Below are 22077 nucleotides of genomic sequence, written 5' to 3'. Positions count from 1 at the left end.
GATCCCATATGAGGGGCTGCATATGTTGTGCCCTGGCAGTGTGGACAGTGACAGGACCAGAGTACCTAGGAGATGCCAGATCCGATACTCTTTCCTCTGGGTAGTGAACTTTGGAGGAACAAAGCAACAAGTTAACGCTAAGGGAGGATCCATTTGTGTGAACCCACTTCAGCTGGAGCAAGGAAACGCAGGTTTACAGTGCAGCCAGGAAGGCTTGTCTGGACTTAAGGAAGGAGTCCTCCACTGACAGGGGCCACACAGCCTGTGTCCACAGCCACTCCTGGGGCTGGTGGAGGTGGTTGGAGGCAGGAGGCTGGCCCAGATGACCTTTAGAAGCGCCCCTCCCCCCACAGTCCCAGCTCTGTCCCATGGTCCCTGCAGTTCTGAGGGGGCCTAGAGGGGAGTCTGCTGGGGGGACCAGCCAGGCGTACTTCTGTGCACTGCTCACAAGCTCCTTCCCGCCACTCCCTGCTCCGGAACCTTCTTATCCTCAATTTCCTGCTGCCCTCCTCTCACCTCCAAGTGGCTGCCCCAGCCGTGCCCCCAAAGTGGCTTCCTCACTCCCTCCCTCCTGCTCCAGAGTTCGGGAAAGGAGCCACAAATTATCCCAGCAGACCACCCCCAAAGGCCCGGCCCAGTCTCGCCAGGTCCCTGGAGTGCAGCCTGGGCCTCCACCCACTAGAGGTGCTTAGAGGCCCAAACTGGGCAGAGAGCCTGGGGGCAGGGAGACGGTGGCCTGGGTAGGCATGTTCCTCCACCAGGGTGGTCCTGGGGAGACCCGGCCAACTGGACAGGAGACTGTGCTCTGGGGCAGGGTCAAAGGAGCCCTGGGGGCCACCACATGGGTGCTGGGGTCCCCCTTTCCTACAGAGCTTTGGGCCCCTGCCTTGCCTTCCCTGGTGGCTTCTCCTTGCTCCCTAGGGAGTGGCGGATGGGAGAGGACATGCAGAAGTGCCTGGGGAGGATGCGGAGGGAGAGTGGGTGTCCCCCCTGTACCCTGCACTGTGCCTCCTCCTCCAGGAGTCTGAGCCTTCCCTGGGAGGTCCGACCCAGACCCAGGCGAGCCCAGCGAGGAGGGAGAAGGTCGTTAATCACCATTATTTATCATTTCTTATGTAACGGGCTGTTATGAAACACGCAATCTCGTACCAGGCACGACTGGGAAGGTGGGAAAGACAGTCCCTACGAGGAGGAGCTTCCCGTGAGATGACCAGGCGGGCCCAGCGGCCAAGGCAACCTGCAGACCAGCCTGGAAAGGGAGGCGCTGGCCAGGGAGGGCTCTGGCTGGAGGTGAGTGGGTCCTGCTGCGGCCGGAGAGAGGGGAAGAGGAGGACAGGGGGCAGTGGGAGCCCCGCGGTGGGAAGGGAACTGGGTTTGCTGTCCCCCCACACACACCGCCCGCACCTCGCCAGGCCCAGACCAGCTCTGGCTCCAGGGTGGCCCGGGTCACAGCTGGAGTTGTCACAATATTGACCCAGGAGGAGATAACATCCAAAGGGCTTGGAGTCCCAGTCGGACAAGGAGGGGGATGTCGCCGGAAAAGATCCTTGGCCCCCAGGGGGATCAAACTAAATGGGGCTTTAATAGGTCTCTTCCAGCTCAGATTTCATGGATAATTGGAAGCAGGTCCTGAGCTGAGCAGAGTGGGCGGCCTTAGTGGCCTGCGGGGCGGCCACTGCAACCAGGAGACAAGTGGGATGAGGCGGGGTGGGGGTGCCGCCTCTGTGCCACCCCACGTGTCCCACTGTGGCCTAGCTGGCCTCTGGCCTCTCTGGGGCTGCAGGACTTCTGCTCCAGCAGTGCTGCTGTTTTAACCCCTTCAGGGAAACGGGGCGGACAAGTGAGGAGAGAAGACCTGAGTCTGAGCTAGCTTGCAGGGGAAAAGAGCAGCTTGTCCTGACATGCCCTGGGCTTCATTCATTCATTCACTCATTTGACAAATATACATTAACATGTAAGGTGGCGACAACCCTGTAAAATAAAATTCTTACTTTTTTTTTTTATTACAAAAGAGGTACATACCTACCTGTTGAGACAAAGCTCAAGATACATTAAGCAAAAAGTGAAAATTCCCCTCTCATTGGTCTGCCCCTCTCTTATCACCTCCATACTCCAGAGGTAACCCTCTTATTGGACATTCTTCCAGAACATCTTCAAAGCATTCTGCACTACATCCTGCTGTTTTCACTCAGCAAGGCATGGTTGACATCCTTCCGAAGCAGTAAATAGAGTGTAGGTTTTCCTCACACCCATTTTAAAGACAAGAAAACTGAGGCTCAGAAAGATTCAATGGCTGTCCCAGGCTGCAAAGCCAGGCCTTGTTCTCGTCCTGCCACAGCTTCCAGCCTCTTCCCTGTGGAGGGTGGGTATGATGGGGCAGAGGGCTAGAAAACCCCAGGGGGAGGGCTGGGATGGGGGTGCTGGAGAATGAGAACAGAGCAGCAGCAGACTTGGGAGGGCTGCTCTTTCCCCCAGTGTCCTGAGGAGCCCGCAGAGCTCAGGCAGAGGGGTCTGGGGCCCTGGAGGCTAGGGCTGGGCAGGGCTGAGCAGGGATGGGCAGCAGGAAATGCAGGGGTTTCCAAGCAAACCTGGTGAGAGGGCAGGGGGGTTGCATTTCAGCCCTGGATGTGCTTGGGACATGCATATTTCTCCCCAGACCCCAAGGGCCATGCCTCATGATGCCTACTAATGCTGAGGAGAGGCCTGTGTGCTCTGTCTAGGGCCACTGTCCTACACCCCTCTGCAGTCTCTAGCTACCTGGCCACCTGCACGTCCAGCAGCAGAGGGCGATGCCCCTTACCCCAGCCAAGGTCCAGCGCAGCCAGGAGCCAGCTCCTACTCCCAGAGGGCTTGGGGGACCCCCTAAAGGAAGGGACTGAGTGGACAGTCAGGTGGGAGTCCAGAGCAGCCTGTGCCTCAATCTGAGGTGTAAACAAGGCAGGCTCGAAAACGTAATGACCCAGAAGCCTTCATGCCAGACACCTGGCCTTCCTCCTCCCTGCCTGGGCCCTCCACGGGTGGGAACACGGAGGATGCACCGGGAAGAAGACACTCAGGGTTCCTACTGGGCAGACCCTGCACGCCCACCCAGGCACGTGCATGCACGCACACACTGGTGCACACACTACAGAAAGACAGAACTCAGCAAGGTGCAGCGCAGCTGCCAGCCGAGATGGCTTGAGGGAGGCCTCCCTCCCAGGCAGAGGCACGGAGCCGGTGGTCTTTGGCGAGCTCTCCATTGCTCCTGCAGGTACCACCCAGACCGTGGAGGGGGTAGGCTCACAGAGATTCTCCCACAAGGCACTTTAGGCCAGTTGGGGAAGAAGACCCCAACCCACTCAGTCTGCCAATATCGTTGGCAAACTTATTCTGTGCCAGGCGCCACGCCGGGCCTGGGAGGACAGAGTCCACCTGCGAGACTCGGCTATACCAGGCACCACTGGAAATGGAAGGAGGTTCCCTGCCCGAAAAGCGGATCCTCCCCTTGGGGCTGGCTGGGTGGTCACTGATCTGCAGAGAGTTCTTTGCCAAGCTTAGCTCTGGAAGAAGACACTGCGCGCCCACCCCAGTTAGCGCCCAGTGGGAAGGCTGATGTCTCCTCTCTGCCGCAGCACACCCCACACACAGAGCTCTGGCCCTGGCTGGGGCCCCGGGGAAGGAAACCACTAAGGAGGATTGAGTGTCGATTCACAGCCTAATCCGATCAGTGCTCACAGCTACAGCACGGGCTGTTCCCGCACGGCCCCCACCCCTGCTCTGCAGACCCTGGCCGCCCCTGCCTCTCAGGCCTGGCCCTGCCTAGCTGCAAGGCCAATTACTGCGGCCTTAATCACCACGGTGGCGGCATCCGCGTGGTGTTAACAACTGTCTGCCCATCAGTCTCCTTCCTGAGGCGTCGTGGAGGGGATGACCCCTTGCGGCTCTCCTCGAAGGAGCATGAAACTGGATCCCAACAACAGCTCGGTGGCCGCCATCCAGGGTAACGCCTGGCTCCCTCTTGCTGCCTGCTGGTCTCCTGTGTGTTTGCCCAGTTTCTCCTGCCATGGGGCTGAGAGCCCACGAGGAGGGGACCATGCATCCCCCGAGCACGAACGCCATCGTGCTCTCCAGCCAGCACTGCCAACAACTGAGCTGGAGAAGGCGGGTGCTCCCTGCTAGCCAGAGCAAATTAGGTGCCCGGATGTTGAGGTCTGGCTGGCATTTCCTGTGTTGGCTTTGGCTGGTGAGGCCAGGCCAGTGGGCTGCCCTCTTGACCTGAGCGGAGTCAAACAGGCACGTCCCAGACTCTTGAGCCCACTGACTTCTGCCCTGTGCCCCACAGGGAGTCTTGTTCTGGAAAAAAGATCACCCCTCCCGCCTGGGTTCATGCTGAGCAGGCTTCCCCTGCCTTGTAGGGTGCTCTGACTGCCCGAGGCCTGGCTGGCCCCCAACCTGTTGTTCTCACTGCCTGCTCCTCACGCTCAGGAATGGAGCCCATGAATTCACAGATCTCTGGGCCTCCCAGTACCTCCTCCATGTAGTGAGGTCCTTCTGCATGCTGGCCCTCAAGGCTGGGGTTCAGTGGGGAGCTCTGTCACTCCCATCTGTGTGTGGAACAATGTCCCCAACCCAAGGTCTGCCCTTTGCCTGGACCACTAGGAGCCTTCAGCACCTGGGTTCCAGCTTGGGAACCCTCAGAGCTTCCATCCCCGACCCCAGAGGGGCGGCTTCACCTGCAGGCTTCAGCTTTGCTGGCTCCAGTTTCTCGCCCATGTTTTCTTTGGCATTGGGTCTCTGGGACACCAGATTGTCCAAAACAAGACAACTTTGTGATACTTATTTTCCCAAAGAGCAGAGTCTGTAACACAATTAAGCTCTTTGTGCATAGCGTGGTCTCCAGCCACCCCCTCCCTAGCTGCCCCACCCCTGCCCCAGCCAGGTCCCTTTGGGGTGTGGAGCACTCCTCATTCCCTGTGGCCAGAAATCTCTGGCCCAGGATTCGGCAGGGCTGGGCAGAGAGGGCAGGGCCAAGCCTCACACTATACAGCATCCCTGGGTCAGAGCTCTCCCTTCTCTTCTCCCCATATTTGGGGTACCAGGGAGTCCCTGGGAGAAGAAGCAGGACATGGGCCAAGTCAGACCACAGACTATAGAGTTAGATTCACCTGACTGTGGATCCCAGCTCTACTAGACACCAGCCATGTGCCTTGAACAAGGTACCAAACGTTTGTGGAACTCAGTCGCCTTGTCAGCAAAATGGGGACCACAGGGGAACTCAGAGCACAGGGTTTGTGTGAGGAGCCAATGGGCCTGGCCCATAATAACCCTTCTGCATGGGGCTGGCTGGGCAGGCACTCAGGGGTCTGCACAGTGGTCTTGGACCAGGCTTAGCCTGCACTAGGAGAGAGACTCTGCAGACACACCCCATTTGTTGCTTCTTTGCCCGGGCTGGCTCTTGCTTGGCCCCTTGGCCCCATGGCCATCAAGGACTCGCCACTTTGACTAGATAGGACAGTCCACTAGGACAGAGCAGCCTCAGGGGGTGCTTGAAGAAGATGATTGAGTCTCCTGAATTTAGGTCTCCACCTTTCTCCAGGGAAAGCTAAGGCATAGCAGGGCACCCCTACATCCTCCGTGCCAGGCGCATGGGTGCTCAGAAATTTGCTCAGTGTGAGGTGAAGAAAGGAAAAGGCTCTGGGTTTCCTACACTGCTCATGAAGGAGCAATAGACATAATTTTTCTGGAAGGTTTGGATGATATTTATCAAAAGATTAAGGAGTGTTGATCACTTTGATGACCAAGTCCACTTCTAGTATTCTCCCTTGGGAAATTATCTGAAGTGCGAGAAGTCAGGTAGGGCCACAGGAGGGTCCATAAACATTTTCTACAAATAGGCAGATATGGTGGGTGACTCACACGGTAATTCCAGCACTTTGGGAGGCTGAGGTGGGAGGATTGTTTGAGGCCAGGAGTTTGAGAACATTATAGTGAGACTCCCAACTCTACAAAACTTTTAAAAATTAGCCAGGTGTGGTGGCATGTACCTGTAGTCCTAACTACTTGGGAGGCTGAGGCAGGAAGATCCTTTGAGCCCAGGAGTTTGAGGCTGCAGTGAGCTATGATGATGCCACTGCATTCCAGCCTGGGGGACAGAGTGAGACTCTGTCTCAAAAAAAAAAAAACAAAAAAAAAAACAATTCAACAAAGATGTTTTTCTCAGTGCCACTTATAATAGCAAATAACCAAAACACCTCAGTATCTAAGGGTTGGAAACTGGTTAAATATATTACTCTATTCCATCTACACAATTAAAGGGCAAACACTAAAAATCATGTTTAAGAAAAACATTTAATGACATGGCAACATCTAAGTAAAAAAAATCAGGATATTTAACAGCTGACAAAGTATAATCTTGATCATGTTTTAAAAAAACAAGGCTATGAATGGATAAACAAAATATGACACACAATGGAATATTATTTGGTCTTAAAAAGGAAGGAAATTCTGACACATGCTACAACATAGATGAACCTTGAAGATAGTATGCTAAGTAAGCCAGACAGAACAAATAGTGTATGATTCCACTTATATGACGCACCTAGAGTGGTCAAGTTTGCAGAGACAGAAAGTAAAAATGCAGTTGCCAGGGATGAAGGATGGGGGTTGGGGGGTAGAATGGGGAGTTAGTGTTTAAGGAGGACAGAGTTTGGGAAGATGAAAAGTTCTGGAGACAGCTGGTGGCGATGGTTGCAAAACAGTGCGAATGTGCTTAATGCCACTGAATTGTGCGCTTAATACTGGTTAAAATGGCCAATTTTATATTACGTATGTTTTACCAGAATAAGAAAAAAAGCAGGTGATAGGGAAATACGTCAAAATGTTCGTAATGAATATTTTTGAGTGAAGGGATTACGGATGATCTTTTGTTTTATTCTGTTTGTTTGCCGACGTTTTCCCCCTAGTAAATGAGATTTTTTTTGCTGTGTTTGTTGTTTGTTTTAAGGAAGCCTGCTCCAGCGTCGCCCAGATGTGTGCGGGGGCTGGGCGAGGGGGAGAGGCTCGGTCCAGCTGCAGGGAGAAAGGAGGGAGGACCGCAGCCCGGGGCGGGGAGCGGGTGCTCGGAGAGGGCCTGGGACTCCCAGCCCCCTCGCGCTCCCTGCCCTGCTGGCTGGCCTCCGGCTCGGCCTTCCCTCTGCTCGGCCTTGCGCAGGGGCCTCGCTCCCAGCAACAGCTCAGCCACTAGCCTGGGGAGGCCGCCCCGGCCCTAGTGGGAATGCGGGCTCCCGGCTTTCTCAGACGGTCAGTGCCCGAGACGCCTTCCCGCTGCTGCTCCGCCCCGTCCCAGCTGCAAAAACAACAGCCCATACCCCAAGCCCTGTTATTGCAGCCGAGAGCGGAGCCTCAGTGGACAGCGGAAGAAATGGGGATGGGGCCGGCCGGCCCTACATGGACCCAGGGACAGGGGCGCCTTGCGGAGGCGGAGGGTCCCCTTCAGTCCCCCCACCCCCCGCCCCGGGAAGCCAGGCTCAGGCTCGTGGGGAAGGGGCTTTCAGAGGCCCGTGGGACTGAGGACCGAGGACCAGTATGCCAGTGGCCTCCCTGGCTCCCTGGGGACTGCGGGAGGTGGGGGCGGAGGGGGGAGGAAGTAAAGCCACTTGGGAACCCGCTAAGCCAAGTGGGCAGGAGGCGGCACCACCGTGGCTCCCAGACAGGCCAGGGCCAAGGCTTTCCCACGGAGAGCGACCGGCCACTGGGCTCTGCGCAGCCGTCCGCCCCAGACCGGGGCCCCTGAGTCACCGGGGGTTCCCATGCTGTTCTCTGTTCTGCAGGCAGGGGCACTGGCCGGATTCAGAAGCCCCTAGCCCCCTCAGGTGTGTGCCCAGCATCTTGGCGAGGTCAGGGCTGGGCTCTCGGAGACCTGCCACCCAGTTTTCTCGGCATCCTTTCTGGTTTCATCTGTTAGCTTCATACGCAGGTGAACAGGGATAGGGTCGCAGAGCGTGTGTTACCAAGACCCTGAAGGCCTCAGACTGGTGGAAGCCTGGCCTCTGGCTCACCCCGAAAGGCCATTCCTCCCACTCTAACATGAAGGGTGTGGATGTTGTGGAATTAGGAGGCACTGTGGAAGTCTCTGGAAACAGACAAACCTAGGCTAGAACCTACACTCTGTCCCCACCAGCTGTGAGGGCACACCATTTAGCTTCTCTGAGTCTCCGCTGTAAAATGAAAATGTTAACATTTACCTTGTAGAGCCTTGGAAAGCTTAGAGGTAAAATATATATAGTCTCTGGTGCAATGTAGGTGCTGCTTTTTTTTTTTTTTTTTTTTTTTTTGAGACAGAGTCTTGCTCTGTCGCCCCAGCTAGAGTGCAGAGGCATCATCGTAGCTCACTGCAACCTCAAACTCCTGGCCTCAAGCAATCCTCCTGCCTTAGCCTCCCAAAGTGCTAGGATTAGCCACCTCTCAGCCTAGGTTATTCTTGAGTAGAGGACATGATTCTTATTACTCAAGCCCCAAAAAGTGAAATTAGCTGAGATTGGAAAGAATTTTTGGACCTCAATTCTCAGTTCAGACATCCCCACGCCCCACATTCTGCACGCTGTAGAAGGCAGCTTGAGAAGTTTTGCCTCCCTGCAGCCCTTCCCCCACACTCTGGTCAGGAACCAGTTAATCAAACTACTCTCCGAAGTTAGACAATGACTGCTCTTGTTAGGATGTTCCTGGCCACAGGCATCAAACCAGGGACAGAAACTATTCCTGGGACAGGGAGGAGCCAGTCCGGAGAGGATGAGCCTGGGGCCTGTGGGAGCCATCAGCAATCTCTATCTGCAGGGTAGTCACTGAGAGTCACTTACATGTACCAAGAGTGGCAGGAAGCTGCTGGGACCCAGGACATAGCCATCCTGACTCTGCTGAACCATTATGCAAAGTCACTGCTCTGAAACGTTGTCAGGTAGTTACAATATGATGAGTCCTTGAAAGAGAGGAGTTATTGAAATAAAAGCTGACATTATTTTTCTCTGAATTCTTCAGTCTTTGAAAATACAACCAGGTCCACTAGAAGCACATTTTATGGAGATTTTTTGTTGTTGTGAGACAGGTTCACTCTTTGTCACCTGGACTACAGTGTTATGGGGATTTAAAAAAATTCTCTCATGTAATGAGTGTGCAGAAGTGCTACTTTAAAGATTAATAGTAGTACATGTCTCTAAGTCTTGGAGATCGTTACTGTTTATCAAGCGTCACTGTTATTATCAACTCCACTGACAGACAAAGGTCACCCGGCTTGTGAGGACAGAATTAAGGAGATCTGTATCGCTTCTAAAACCAAGTTTTTGTGTGGTTTAATATTCAGGGACAATGCTACCATAGCTAAGAGAATAACTAACTGGCTAGTGGGCCTTGATTTTCATATACTTTTTCCAGAATTGTAGACGATCTGTTTTTGTCAACCTACGTGCTTTGTGCAGCCTCACTTAGCAGCATGGACCTATCGATCTATCAATTGTACAGTAACTGTCTACTGACCAGAACCAGCCCATCTCATCAGGTTGTCATGGACACCAAAAGAGATAAGGAATTGGAAATTCTGTCACCAAAAGGCAAAATCCTGTAAAGTACAGGGGATGATGCTGTTTATTAGTATTGAGGATCCTCTTGTACAAAGGCTGTTTTCCAATATGCAGTGTTGGTGCTTGGTATAATATAAAAGTGCACAATAAATATCTGTTCCATACTAAATATGTTGATCTATGAAGAGTAATAGTTAATAAACAATAATGATAGGGAGTATATTTTTTTCTAATCACTCTAGTATGTGATTATCACTACTACTTGTGTTTGTCATTAGACTTTCCCTTCAAATTCCTAGCAATTGACCATGTTCAGGGAAGCTCAAGAACAGAGCCAGACTCCACAAAAATGTAAATCCATATTTCAAGCAAGATTAACTTCTTGTTTAGCAGAAGCAACCAAATAATGAATTCCTACCTTGGCCAAGAATAGGATCGGGCTCCTTGGAGGACAAGAGAATCTTAGTCAAGGCTCCAGCTACTCAAAAAGTTAAGCCAAAGGGGAATTTGTTGAGAAGTCTAAGTGTGGCTCTACCTTCAGGCATGGCTAGACCTGAGGGCCTACAGCAGCGCATCTCAAACCATCAGCTCGTCTGCTGCCCTCCCCGTAGGGCTTGGCTCTGCTTGCTTCTCCTGACTTTCTCCTACACCAGACAAGATCTCTCCAGGAGGCAAGAAAGGTGGCCACTGACAGTCCTAAGCCAACCTCCTTGCAGCAGATGTTCTAAAGGGCAGAACCCTGCTTTCTTCCAGGGTCTGTATGGCAAACCACAGGGAAAGACTGAATGGCTTTGCACAACCAATTGGCATGGAAGCTGGATGATGGACCAGACCTGGGTGGTGTGACAGGCCCATGGTTGGGGGCCACTTTGGGGCACCGGGAGGCGCTGGGATTGATAGTTCCACCCAAATCACATGGGATGTGGAGGGGCAGTTCCCAACGGAAAGGGGGTTCAGGACAGACAAAAACAACAGGTGTCCATGACAATAGTACTTGTTCTCAGGTTGCGTAGAGACAGGACTTATCCACCAAAACAATCAGAGAAGGATAAAAACAGTGGCGAGTTCACATGCCCAAGTGTTGAGTCAAAACCCTTCAGGAAAAGGAAGTGATCTTATGGCCTAAAGGAGAGTCTTTAGAACAGGGGGAGAAAGACATAAATATTTTAGTCAGCTTCCCTCCTCCCAGTTGAGAATTCTCATCATAATCATCATAGTCCCCAAGTTAAATTCAGGAAGCTGTTATTTGATGATTATGCAAACAATTAGTCAGAATGCTTGGAATTGGGACACTTCAGGAAACTCTGGGAGATTTGATCGACACAATCATATTCCTGGTTGAGAGATTGGGCCTAATGAAGGATTTCGTATTTTTGTTACAATTTCTTTATGATTATAAATGGAGTATGTTGATGGTAGAAATTTTGGGAAATACAGAACAGTACAGGAATAAAAATCACTCTTGCATTTATTAGGATTGGGTATGACTGCAAGTGACAGAAACCCCAAGATAATAGTGGCTTAAACAAGACTGAAGTTTATTTTGCTGTCAGCAACATGAAGTCAAAGGCAAGTAGTCCAGGTGGGCGTGGGAGCTCCACTCCACAGAGGCCTCAGAGCATCCAGGCTCCTTCCAGCTCACTAGTCTACCGTCCCTATGGTATGACCCACGCCTGTCACCTAGCTGGCAGAGCAGAAATGCAGCAAGGAGAAAGGGATAAAACAAAGCCAAAGAGCCATCCTGTTAGAGGCAAGGACCCTCAAAGACCCTCAACTCCTCTATGACTTGTCCTACGCAGGGACTTCGCCCTGGAAAATTCCAGCTATAGCTCCGAGAAGAATGCATTCCATGACGTGCTGACCACGGGATGCTCCAGGGAGTGCTGACTACAATTGTTCCCGACCACCTGCCAGGTTGGAGATGAGTAACCAGTCAAAAACAAAATACCGATAAGACGCTGATTGGGGCTGATTAACCCAGACCCAAGCCTCATCGTCGCCCCACTCTATATTTTGTTTCTACTTCCTTGTTTCTGTATGCTTATAAAACCTACTAAGAATTTAAGTAAAGCAGACCTTGACAACCCTTTGCTTGGTCTCATTTCTTTCTCTCGCCCATCTCTTTCAGGCACGGTCCCCCTGGCCCCTGCAAATAACAAAAGGTCCCGCGGGCAGGGACAAGTGGCGCCCAACGTGGGGCACGAGGTACGGACCTTTGTCGGGTGACGCCACGGAGTGCTCTTCGCCGAAGGAAACCCTACAGAGACCCTCGTTCTGCCGCTCACAGAGTCGACAGTCTGGTGAGTAAATTTTTACATTGTCACCCCATTGAGATGGGCCATTCATTGTCTAAAGAGGCCGTTTTTATTAAGGATCTCAAGGCCTCACTCAGAGAGAGAGAAATTAGAGTTAAGAAAAAAGACTTAGTAAGGTTTTTTGTGTTCATTGATCGTGCTTGTCCTTGGTTTATTATTGGTGGACCTGAGATTCACCCACACAAATGGCAAAAAGTAGGTAGAGATTTAAATGATTTACTTCTAAATCAAGGCCCAGATGCCGTCCCTAGATCTGTTTTTTCGTACTGGGGACTAATCAGAGATATTGTTGAAGGGGCAGATTCAGACCCCAATAAAAAGCAGCTGCTCTCAGTAGCAAAATTCTGCCTCCGACCCGTGTCGCGGTCCGCTTCGAAAACGTCTTTAGGAGCGGCCGAAGGGTCGGCCCCCCCTGATAATCCTAAAAGATCAACATGCCCTTCCCCTTGCCCCTCAGTTTGTAATAATATGCCCCCTCCAGACCCATCGGTTGAGCTCCAGACATCTAAAGACGAGCCCCCGGTTAGTAGGCCAGACACCAAGGCCCTCTAACCTCCCTTACCCGAGGTTATGGCTCCTCATGCATTCAACTACCCGGTATTCAAAAAACAACCCCCCTCCCCCCGAGAGTCCCTCGACCCCGCCGAAGAGGCAACCATCAGAGAGGAAGCGGCCCAATATCACAATCCCGAATGGCCTCCTCCTTACGCGCCCCAAATTTGCGCACCTTCATTAATGCCTCCCCTTACAATGCCCCTGCTTTTGCGTGCCAAAGAAGACTTAAGTCAAAGGGTTACGCAATTAAAGGATGTCCTACAACTTCAAAAAGAGTTTGCCCAGCTTTCCAAAGACTTGTCCTCCCTCCAAGATACGCTTAAAGATTCGGTCTTCATTAGCCACCCATGTCAGGAGACCGCCCAGTCACACGCCACCTTAAATAAAAAATCCTTAAAGTCCTCCCATGAAGCCCTAGCATTCCCGGTAGTTACCCAGTCTAATAGGCGAAAAAATCTTGCCGCCCCTTCTTCGAGCCAATCACCGCCCCAAGATTCAGATAATGAGGATGCAGAAGAGAGAAAAAGGGAAAGTGAAAGTGATGACCCCCCGGAGGAGGCAGTCCTGGGGCCCACTGCAGAGCCCACTGAGTTCCACAGACTAAAGCTTAAGACTTTAAAAGAATTAAATTCTGCCGTTAGGACATATGGGCCCAATGCACCCTTTACCTACTCCCTCCTAGAGGCAGCCTCAGGAGGCGGCTACCTGCTCCCCGGGGAGAATGGGTCAAGCTAGTTCAGGCAGTCCTTTCACGGGAACAGTTCCTCTCGTGGAAAGCCAATTTTCTTGACCGCTGTCAAACTACGGCTGCTAATAATTTTAAAAACCCCAATTCTGCATCTTGGACCCTTGAAAAACTTAGCGGACAAGGAAAGTTTGCCACTGAACAGCGCCAAAGGGGACTCCCGATCGATCGGGCTTTTGTCCCAGACCGCCACAGCTGCCTTCGGCGCCTGGCGAACACTTCCCTCTACGGGATCTGTTCTCACTCCCCTGACAAAAATCACCCAGGGAGCTCAAGAGGGTTTTAGTGAATTTGTGGGCAGGCTTTTAGAGTCTGCTGAACGAACCCTCGGACACGAAGATGAGAATAATAGGCTTATTAAACAATTAGCCTATGAAAATGCCAACAGCACCTGTAGGGCCATCCTCAGGGGCAAACTCAAAAATAAAGACCTTAATGACATGATTAGAATGTGTAATGATGTTGACCCCTTCACCCATAAGGTATCGCAGGCCGTACAGCTTGCGGTTGGGGCCGCCATCCAAGGGACCGCGGCACAGAGGGACTGCTTTAAATGCGGTCAGCCAGGGCACTTCGCGAAGCAGTGTCCCTTAGCCACCTCCTCTGCTTCCCCTAACCTCAGTGGACCACCAGGCAGGCCAACTCGGCCCCCCTCCCTCTGTCCTCACTGCAAGAGGGGATACCATTGGGCTAGTGAGTGCCGCTCTAAGACCGATGCCCTTGGAAATCCCTTGCCCCCCCTTTCGGGAAACGGCCTGAGGGGCCAGCCCCGGCCCCCCGTCCTATTCAATTTCAGTCGGCCTTGGGGAACAGCCGACAAGAGGATCCCCAGCCCCTAGACTCCTCCGAGCAACCACAAGGAGCGCAGGAGTGGACTTGTGTGCCTCCTCCAACACAATATTAAGACCCGAAGATGGTGTTCAAATTTTGCCCACTGGCTCATTTGGACCCCCACCGGCTAACATGTTCTTTTTTATTCTGGGCCAAGCCTCCTCCACTCTTGCAGGGCTCATAGTCCACCCTTCCATAGTAGATAGTGACTTTACCGGGGAGATTAGCATCTTAGCCAGCGCGCTTACCGGCCCTGTGTGTGTCTCTAAGGGACAGTGCTTAGCTCAGGCATTACCCTTGCCCCTTAATACATCCTTCCCAGCCATCACCTCTAACCGAGGTGCTTCCTGCCCTGGCTCTTCTGATCTCTATTGGGTCCAAGCTATCACCAAAAAACGACCCACCCTGCGGTTAAAGTTAGATGGTAAACTTTTTGAGGGCCTTCTTGATTCTGGCGCCGATTCCACAGTTATTGCCCAGGACGCCTGGCCCCAATCATGGCCACTGCAGCCTTCCCTTACGCACTTACAAGGTATAGGACAGTCTAATAATACTCTCCAGAGCTCAAAAATTTTAACATGGGAAGACCCTGATGGAAACAAAGGCACCACTCAACCCTTTGTAGTCCCAAACCTGCCTGTTAACTTATGGGGGTGTGATATTCTTGCACAAATGAATGTCATTATGTGCAGCCCCAATGAAGTTGTAGCCAGCCAAATGCTTAAACAGGGATTCCTCCCAGGACAGGGTTTAGGCAAAGAGGGTCAGGAACTAAGAGCACCCCTGACCACCCTCCCTAGGTCAGACAGATCAGGACTAGGGTTCAAAGAACATTTATCATAAGGGCCATTGATCCCCCTGCACTTCAGGCAGATAAAATCACTTGAAAAAGTGACTCACCTGTCTGGATCAATCAGTGGCCCCTCCCATCTAACAAGCTAGCCGCAGCTACAGCGTTGGTGCAGGAACAATTAGCTGCCGGACACATAGAGCCCTCTACTTCACCATGGAACACCCCCATTTTTGTCATTCAAAAAAGGACTGGCAAGTGGTGGCTGCTACAAGACTTACAGGCTGTTAATCAAACAATGGTTCCCATGGGGGCACTCCAGCCTGATTTGCCTTCGCCCGTAGCTATCCCCAGAGGCTACTATAAGATAGTCATTGACCTGAAAGACTGCTTTTTCTCCATACCGTTGCACCCAGATGACTGTAAGCGCTTCGCCTTCAGTCTTCCGGTAGTAAACTGTATAGGACCCTCCCCACGTTTCCAGTGGCGAGTATTGCCTCAAGGCATGGCCAACAGCCCTACCCTTTGCCAAAAATATGTAGCTCAGACAATTGATTCTTTTAGAATTCAACATCCTCAAATATATATAATTCATTATATAAATGACATTCTTTTTGCCAGAGCCAACGAGGCAACCCTACATCAAGTTACTATGCAGGTTGTCTCGGCCTTACAAGCTCGAGGCCTCCGCCTGTCCCCTGAAAAGATTCAGGTCTGCCCCCCTCACCTGTTCCTAGGCTTTGAATTATTCCCCAATAAGGTCCTCTCCCAAAAAGCACAGATCAGAAAAGACTCTCTTCAATGCCTTAATGATTTTCAGCGTCTTCTAGGCGACATTAATTGGCTTCACCCATATTTAAAACTCACCACAGGACAGTTAAAACCCCTATTTGACATCTTGCAGGGAGACACTGACCCAACCTCTCCCCGCTCCCTAACTAAAGAAGGGCAGCAAGCGCTTAATTTGGTCGAGCAGGCCATAAATGCCCAGGCCATTGGCTACTTCTCCCCCGATTCCCCCTTGTACTTCATTGTCCTCCCCACCCTCTTTTCGCCCACAGGACTCTTTTGGCAGGGCAAGCCTCTTTTTTGGGTTCACCTATCGGCTTTCTCCCCTAAAGTCCTCCCCACCTACCCTTAGTAGCTAAAATTATTCGCTTGGGGCGAGAAAACTCCCTTAAGCTCTTTGGAAAAGATCCAGATATCATAATACTCCCTTACAATGCTTCCCAAATTCAGTGGCTAATACAAAATGATGATGATTGGGCGGTTAACTGTACATCTTTCCAGGGCAAACTAGATAATCATTACCCCCCTGATAAACTAATTCAGTTCCTCTATATTCCTGTAATATTTCCCAAAAAAACAAGGGTCTCCCCCATTCCAGGAGCCGTCTTAGTCTTTACCGACGGATCCTCCTCAGGCACCGTGGCCTATAGCATTAATGGCCAGGTCCGCAGTTTTCCCACCAGATTCTCCTTTGCTCAACTGGTTGAGTTAGCAGCCTTAGTCGCAGTCTTCAAAAATGTAGATCAGTCGCCATTTAACTTGTATACTGATAGTTCTTATGTTGCTCATGCTGTCGCCACTTTGGAAACTATGCCTCATATTCGGCCCTTCAACAATACCACTCAAATGTTCCAGCAACTACAAGGACTCATTCACTCCCGTTCTGCGCCCTTTTTTATAGGCCATATTCGCGCCCACACTGGCCTTCCTGGGCCTCTAGTAGCTGGAAATAATCTTGTTGATCAGGCAACTCTCGTTGCAGGCGCTGTTCACAATATCACTGTTGATCCTGTCTGCGCTGCACGCCAGGCTCATGATTTACACCATCTCAACGCCCATACCCTCAGGCTTAAATTCTCCATTACTAGAGAACAGGCCAGAGAAATCGTCCGCCAATGCAGGGCTTGTTTTACCCTTCTCCCTGAGCCACACCTAGGAGTCAACCCTCGAGGCCTGATCCCTGGGGAGCTCTGGCAGATGGATGTCACTCATTACCCCCCTTTCGGAAAGCTTAAATATGTGCATGTCTCTATAGATACTTGCAGTGGATTTATCTTTGCTTCCCTACAAACAGGCGAGGCCACCCGCCACGTTATTAGTCATATTATAGCCTGTCTCACCTCCCTCCCTCAGCCTAAAGTTATTAAGACTGACAATGGCCCGGGATATGTCAGCTCCAACTTCAAAAGCTTTTGTGCTCAGCTAGGCACTAAGCATGTTACAGGCATTCCATATAACCCTCAGGGCCAAGATATTGTAAAGAGAGCTCATCAAACGTTAAAAAATATGCTCTCCAAACTACAATCGGGAGGAGGAATTTTGTACCCTTTAACAGGTAATTCCAAAACCCTGCTTAATCATGCCCTGTTCATTTTAAATTTTCTCACCTTTGACACTGCCGGCAAAACAGCTGCTGACCGCCTTTGGCACCCATCCACCACGGATACTTATGCACAGGCCTTATGGAAAGAGCCGCTTACCGGCAAATGGCTGGGGCCTGATCCCATCCTCATATGGGGAAAGGGACATGCCTGTATTTATGACACCCAAGCAAAAAACGCCAGATGGCTACCAGAGAGAGCGATTAAGTTATATAACCCACCTAGGGAATCCCCTGAAAAAAATTCTTAATTCTGTTCTCTTCCAAAAATACAATGACTCCCCGAAAAAAGGCGCTGCCCCTCCTATGCCTAATTCTAGTCGTGACCAAGAGCACCACTACAACCAACATCCATCAGATCTACAACTATACATGGCAGATAATTAATGAGGCAGGAGACGTTGTTAATTCCTCCTCACGTCTCTCCGCCGTTATACCATAGGATCCATTAAAAATTGACCTATGCATATTAGCTCTTGGGGCTAGAGATCCCGCGTGGGGCCTTCCCGCACTTTTCGCCCCTCAGCCAGCTCCTCCGACAGCTGACTCCTCCCCCGACCTTTGTTCCTCGGGAGCCGGACGGTCCGCAACAAGGTATATAGACTTTTATGTTTGCCCAGGGGCCCATCGGCCTCGCACCAACAACTACCGGTGTGGCTATGCCCCTGACTTCTTCTGTGCCTCCTGGGGCTGTGAGACCACCGGTGATGCCTACTGGAATCCCTCCTCTTCCTGGGATTATATTACCATCAAAAAGCAGTTTCCCGTCGAACTCCTTCATCCCCTTACGCCCCACAACCCCCCACTGACCCTCAGTGTAAAAACCAGTGGTGCAACCCCCTGTTGATTTCATTCACCAAAGCTGGAAAAAAGGTTTCCTGGGATCAGTCCAGGGGATTTGAGTGGGGACTTAGACTTTACACATCTAGAAAAAACATTGGTCTCACATTTAAAATCAAATTAATTAAAAGCCTCCCCAGAGGTCCTACGGTCGCAATAGGTCCTAACCACGACCTACACCCACCTCGACCTCACGGTCCCTCCAGGGGCCTACCCTCCTCCCCAGCTGTATCCCCTTTTCCATTTAGCACCCCCCTATACCAACCTACCCTGCCCGAGGGGCCCCCCTCCTCTGCAGAACTGATTCTCACTTTAGTCAACGCCTCTGTCAGGACCATCCGAGAGGCCAACAATTCAGAATATCAGGAGTGTTGGGTATGCTACTCCCCCCGGCCTCCCTTTTATGAATGCGTCGCTACATTTGGTCAGCCATTATTTACTAACGACACCAGCAGACTCAGATGGGGCCTAGAGACCCATGATGGCCTAACACTCAGCCAAGTACAGGCCTAGGCCTTTGCCTTCTTAGCCCAAGAATGCTTCCCCCCGCACCCTTAGAAAAAATATGCAATCAGTCAATTACTGTCGACTCCACCTTTCAGTATATTCAGGCATCTAATACCTCTTATTTTGCTTGTTCTTCCGGCCTTACCCCTTATGTAGTCACTGCAACGTTTCTGGAGCATAGAGAATACTGTGTGTTAGTCATGCTCTTCCCCAGGCTCACTGTACATCCTGCTGACGAATTGCTCAGATTTTGGGAGCGTGGCACCACAATGCCCCAGGTAAAGAGAGAACCCATCTCGGCCATAACACTCGCAGTTGTCCTAGGCCTTGGTGCCACAGGGGCTGGAACAGGCATAGCCTCTCTGGTCACCTCCAACCAGCAGTACCTGCAGCTCTCTGCTGCCATTGATAATGATCTCGGAGAGCTACAGCAGGGCCTAAAGTATCTTAAAGAGTCCCTTGCTTCGCTTTCTGAGGTAGTGTTGCAAAATAGAAGGGGCCTAGACTTAGTGTTCCTCCAAGAGGGAGGTTTGTGTGCAGCACTTAAAGAAAAATGTTGCTTCTACGCAGACAAAACAGGTCTGGTGGAAGATAGCATTACAAGAGTTAGACAAAGCCTAGAAGATAGAAGAAAACGGAGAGAACAGAGTAAAGCATGGTATCAAAATTGGTTTTCTACATCCCCCTGGCTATCCACATTGCTTCCCAGTGTCTTAGGGCCGCTTATAGGCTTTCTGTTGCTCCTCACCTTTGGGCCTTGGGCTTTCAAAAAACTAACTAATTTTGTCAAGTCACAGGTAGACGCAGCCACACAAAAATCGGTCTCTGTGTTTTACCAACGGCTAAAACAAAGAGGCTCCAGAAAAGACCTCCGTGAAAAATTTCCCAATACACCCACTAAAGGTCTAAATTTCTCAGACCTTGCCTCAGACATAGAACGTAGTTGGTTCCAAAGGCTGTGGAGACGCCCATGACGGGATTATCGCGATGCCGTGTACCAGATGCACACCCCGCCAACAGTGAGGTAACTCCATAACGGGAATATTATAGGTCCATGCCCGGGGGCACACTTCATAATCAAAAGTGCCAGAGCTGGATGCCACCTACATAGCCTAAGACAGAGGCCTCACCTTCACATTAATCGCCAGATCTTATATTTGGGATGCTGGTCGCGAAAGCACATCGTGTAGCCTAAAACAGGCTCTCCACCAACTTATATAAACCTCCCTCATATTAAGAAAGAGAGGGAGAGATGTTAGAGGCAAGGACCCTCAAAGACCCTCAACTCCCCTATGACTCGTCCTACGCACGGACTTCGCCCTGGAAAATTCCAGCTATAGCTCCGAGAAGAATGCATTCCATGACGTGCTGACCACGGGATGCTCCAGGGAGTGCTGACTGCAATTGTTCCCGACCACCTGCCAGGCTGGAGATGAGTAACCAGTCAAAAACAAAATACCGATAAGACGCTGATTGGGGCTGATTAACCCAGACCCAAGCCTCATCGTCACCCCACTCTATTTTTTTGTTTCTACTTCCTTGTTTCTGTATGCTTATAAAACCTACTAAGAATCTAAGTAAAGCAGACCTTGACAACCCTTTGCTTGGTCTCATTTCTTTCTCTCGCCCATCTCTTTCAGGCACGGTCCCCCTCGCCCCTGCAAATAACAGAAGGTCCTGCGGGCCGGGACACCATCCCAGCTATCTCTTAGGGAGAGATCTGAGAAGCAGCAACTCAGCACATCTATACCGTCCCATTGGTAGGAACACAGTCACATGTCCATGTCTACCTGCTAAGGAGACTGGGAAATGTAGTCTTTATTCTGGGTGGCTATTTGCCCAGCTAAAACTCTATTACTGTAGAAGAGGAGAATGGCTTTTGGGGCAATTAGGGATCTCTGATAAACCTGTAATCATACTACCCAGAGATAGACACTGTTAACATCTTGATATATATCATATACACACACACACACCCCTATATGCATAGATGTGTATGTACGTATACATGTTTCAATACATGTAAATAACATATATAAATATTTTTAGAATGAAATTGAGGTCCTTCCAAATATACTATTTTTGTCTTGTTTTATTTAAAATATTACAGATTTTAAACAGTCTCTTATGTGTTTTGGCATCAGGTTGTTTATCAATTACAGCTAGAGTTATTTTAAAAAAATGGCTCTTTCTCTGCAGAATCACCGTGCTGGCTGGGACTCTGAACACAAAGCCTGAAAACTGGAGGGCTTTCAAGGCCCTCGCTGCTGCTCAGTACGACGGGGCTCAGCTCTGAGTGCTTTCTGCACCACCCCACTTCCACTTTGGCCAAACCAACCACACTCCTGTATTTCTCTGCAGACTTCCTGCTGGCAGGGTCCCAGCATTTGAGGGTGATGATGGATTCTGTGTGTTTGAGAGCAGCGCCATTGCCTACAACATGAGCCATGAGGAGCTGCGGGGAAGTACTGCAGAAGCAGCAGTCCAGGTGGTGCAGTGGGCGAGCTTTGCTGATAGTGACATAGTGCTCCCTGCCAGTACCTGGGTGTTCCCCACCCTGGGCATCATGTGCCACAACAAATAGGTCACCAAGAAAACAAGGGAGGAAGTGAGGCGAATTCTGGGGCTGCAGGATGCTCACTTGAAGACGAGGACTTTCCTGGTAGGCAAATGAGTGACACTGACTGATGTCACAGGTTTCTGTACCTGATACCAACTGCTGGCTCCTCACCTGCATTAACCAGTTCTAGTTCTGGGCAGTCTTGGGGGGAAGTGAAGCTGTGTGAGACAATGGCCCAGTTTGATGCTTACAAGTTTGCAGAGTCAGCCTAAAAAGGACACCCTACCGAAAGAGAAGGGTTCACGGGAAGGGAAGCAGAAGTCCCAGGCTGAACCTAAAGAGGAGAAAAAGGCAGCTGCCCCTGCTCCTGAGGCAGAGACGCACCGATGTGAGCAGGCCTTGGCTGCGAGCCCAGGGCCAAGGACCTCTGTGCTCACTGGCCCAGGAGTACCTCTGTGTTGGATGAATTTAAGCACAAGTACTCCAACGAGGACACACTTTCTGTGGCGCTGCCATATTTTGGGGAGCACTTTGATAAGGATGGCTGGTCCCTGTGGTGCTCTTCCCTGAAGGGCTCACCCAGACCTTTATCAACCTTATCACTGGAATATTTCAGCGATTGGACAAGCTAAGGAAGAATGACTTTGCCAGTGTTCTTTGGAACCAACCATAGCAACTCCATTTCTGGAGATGGGGTGTTCCAAGGCCAGGAGCTTGCTTTTCTGCTGCATCCAGATTGGCAGGTGGACTGCGCGCGAGTCATATACGTGATGGAACCTGGATCCTGGCAGCAAGATCAAGTGTACTGGTTCAAGAGTACGTTTCCTAGGAGAGGGCCTTCCAGCACGTGAGCAAAGTCTTCAATCAGGGCAAGATATTCAAGCGCACATCTCTTGCCATGGCCTAGATGCGTGTACCTGCCCTTCTGCTCCCAGAATGGGGGTCATTAAAAGAAACTGATATGGGGGTCATTAAAGGAAACTAAACATTGAAA

The 22077-nt window shown here is 51.1% G+C and overlaps 1 pseudogene; it reads left to right on the top strand.

Annotated features, from left to right (window-relative positions):
• The first annotated feature begins 1203 nt into the window (after positions 1–1203).
• On the top strand, positions 1204–22077 carry LOC105859443 (elongation factor 1-gamma-like; annotated as a pseudogene).

The sequence above is a fragment of the Microcebus murinus genome, chromosome 6, assembly GCF_040939455.1.
Source record: "Microcebus murinus isolate Inina chromosome 6, M.murinus_Inina_mat1.0, whole genome shotgun sequence".
Lineage (NCBI taxonomy): Eukaryota > Metazoa > Chordata > Mammalia > Primates > Cheirogaleidae > Microcebus > Microcebus murinus.
The sequence above is the reverse complement of the archived record's forward strand: the minus strand, read 5'-3'. Positions and strand labels throughout refer to the sequence as shown.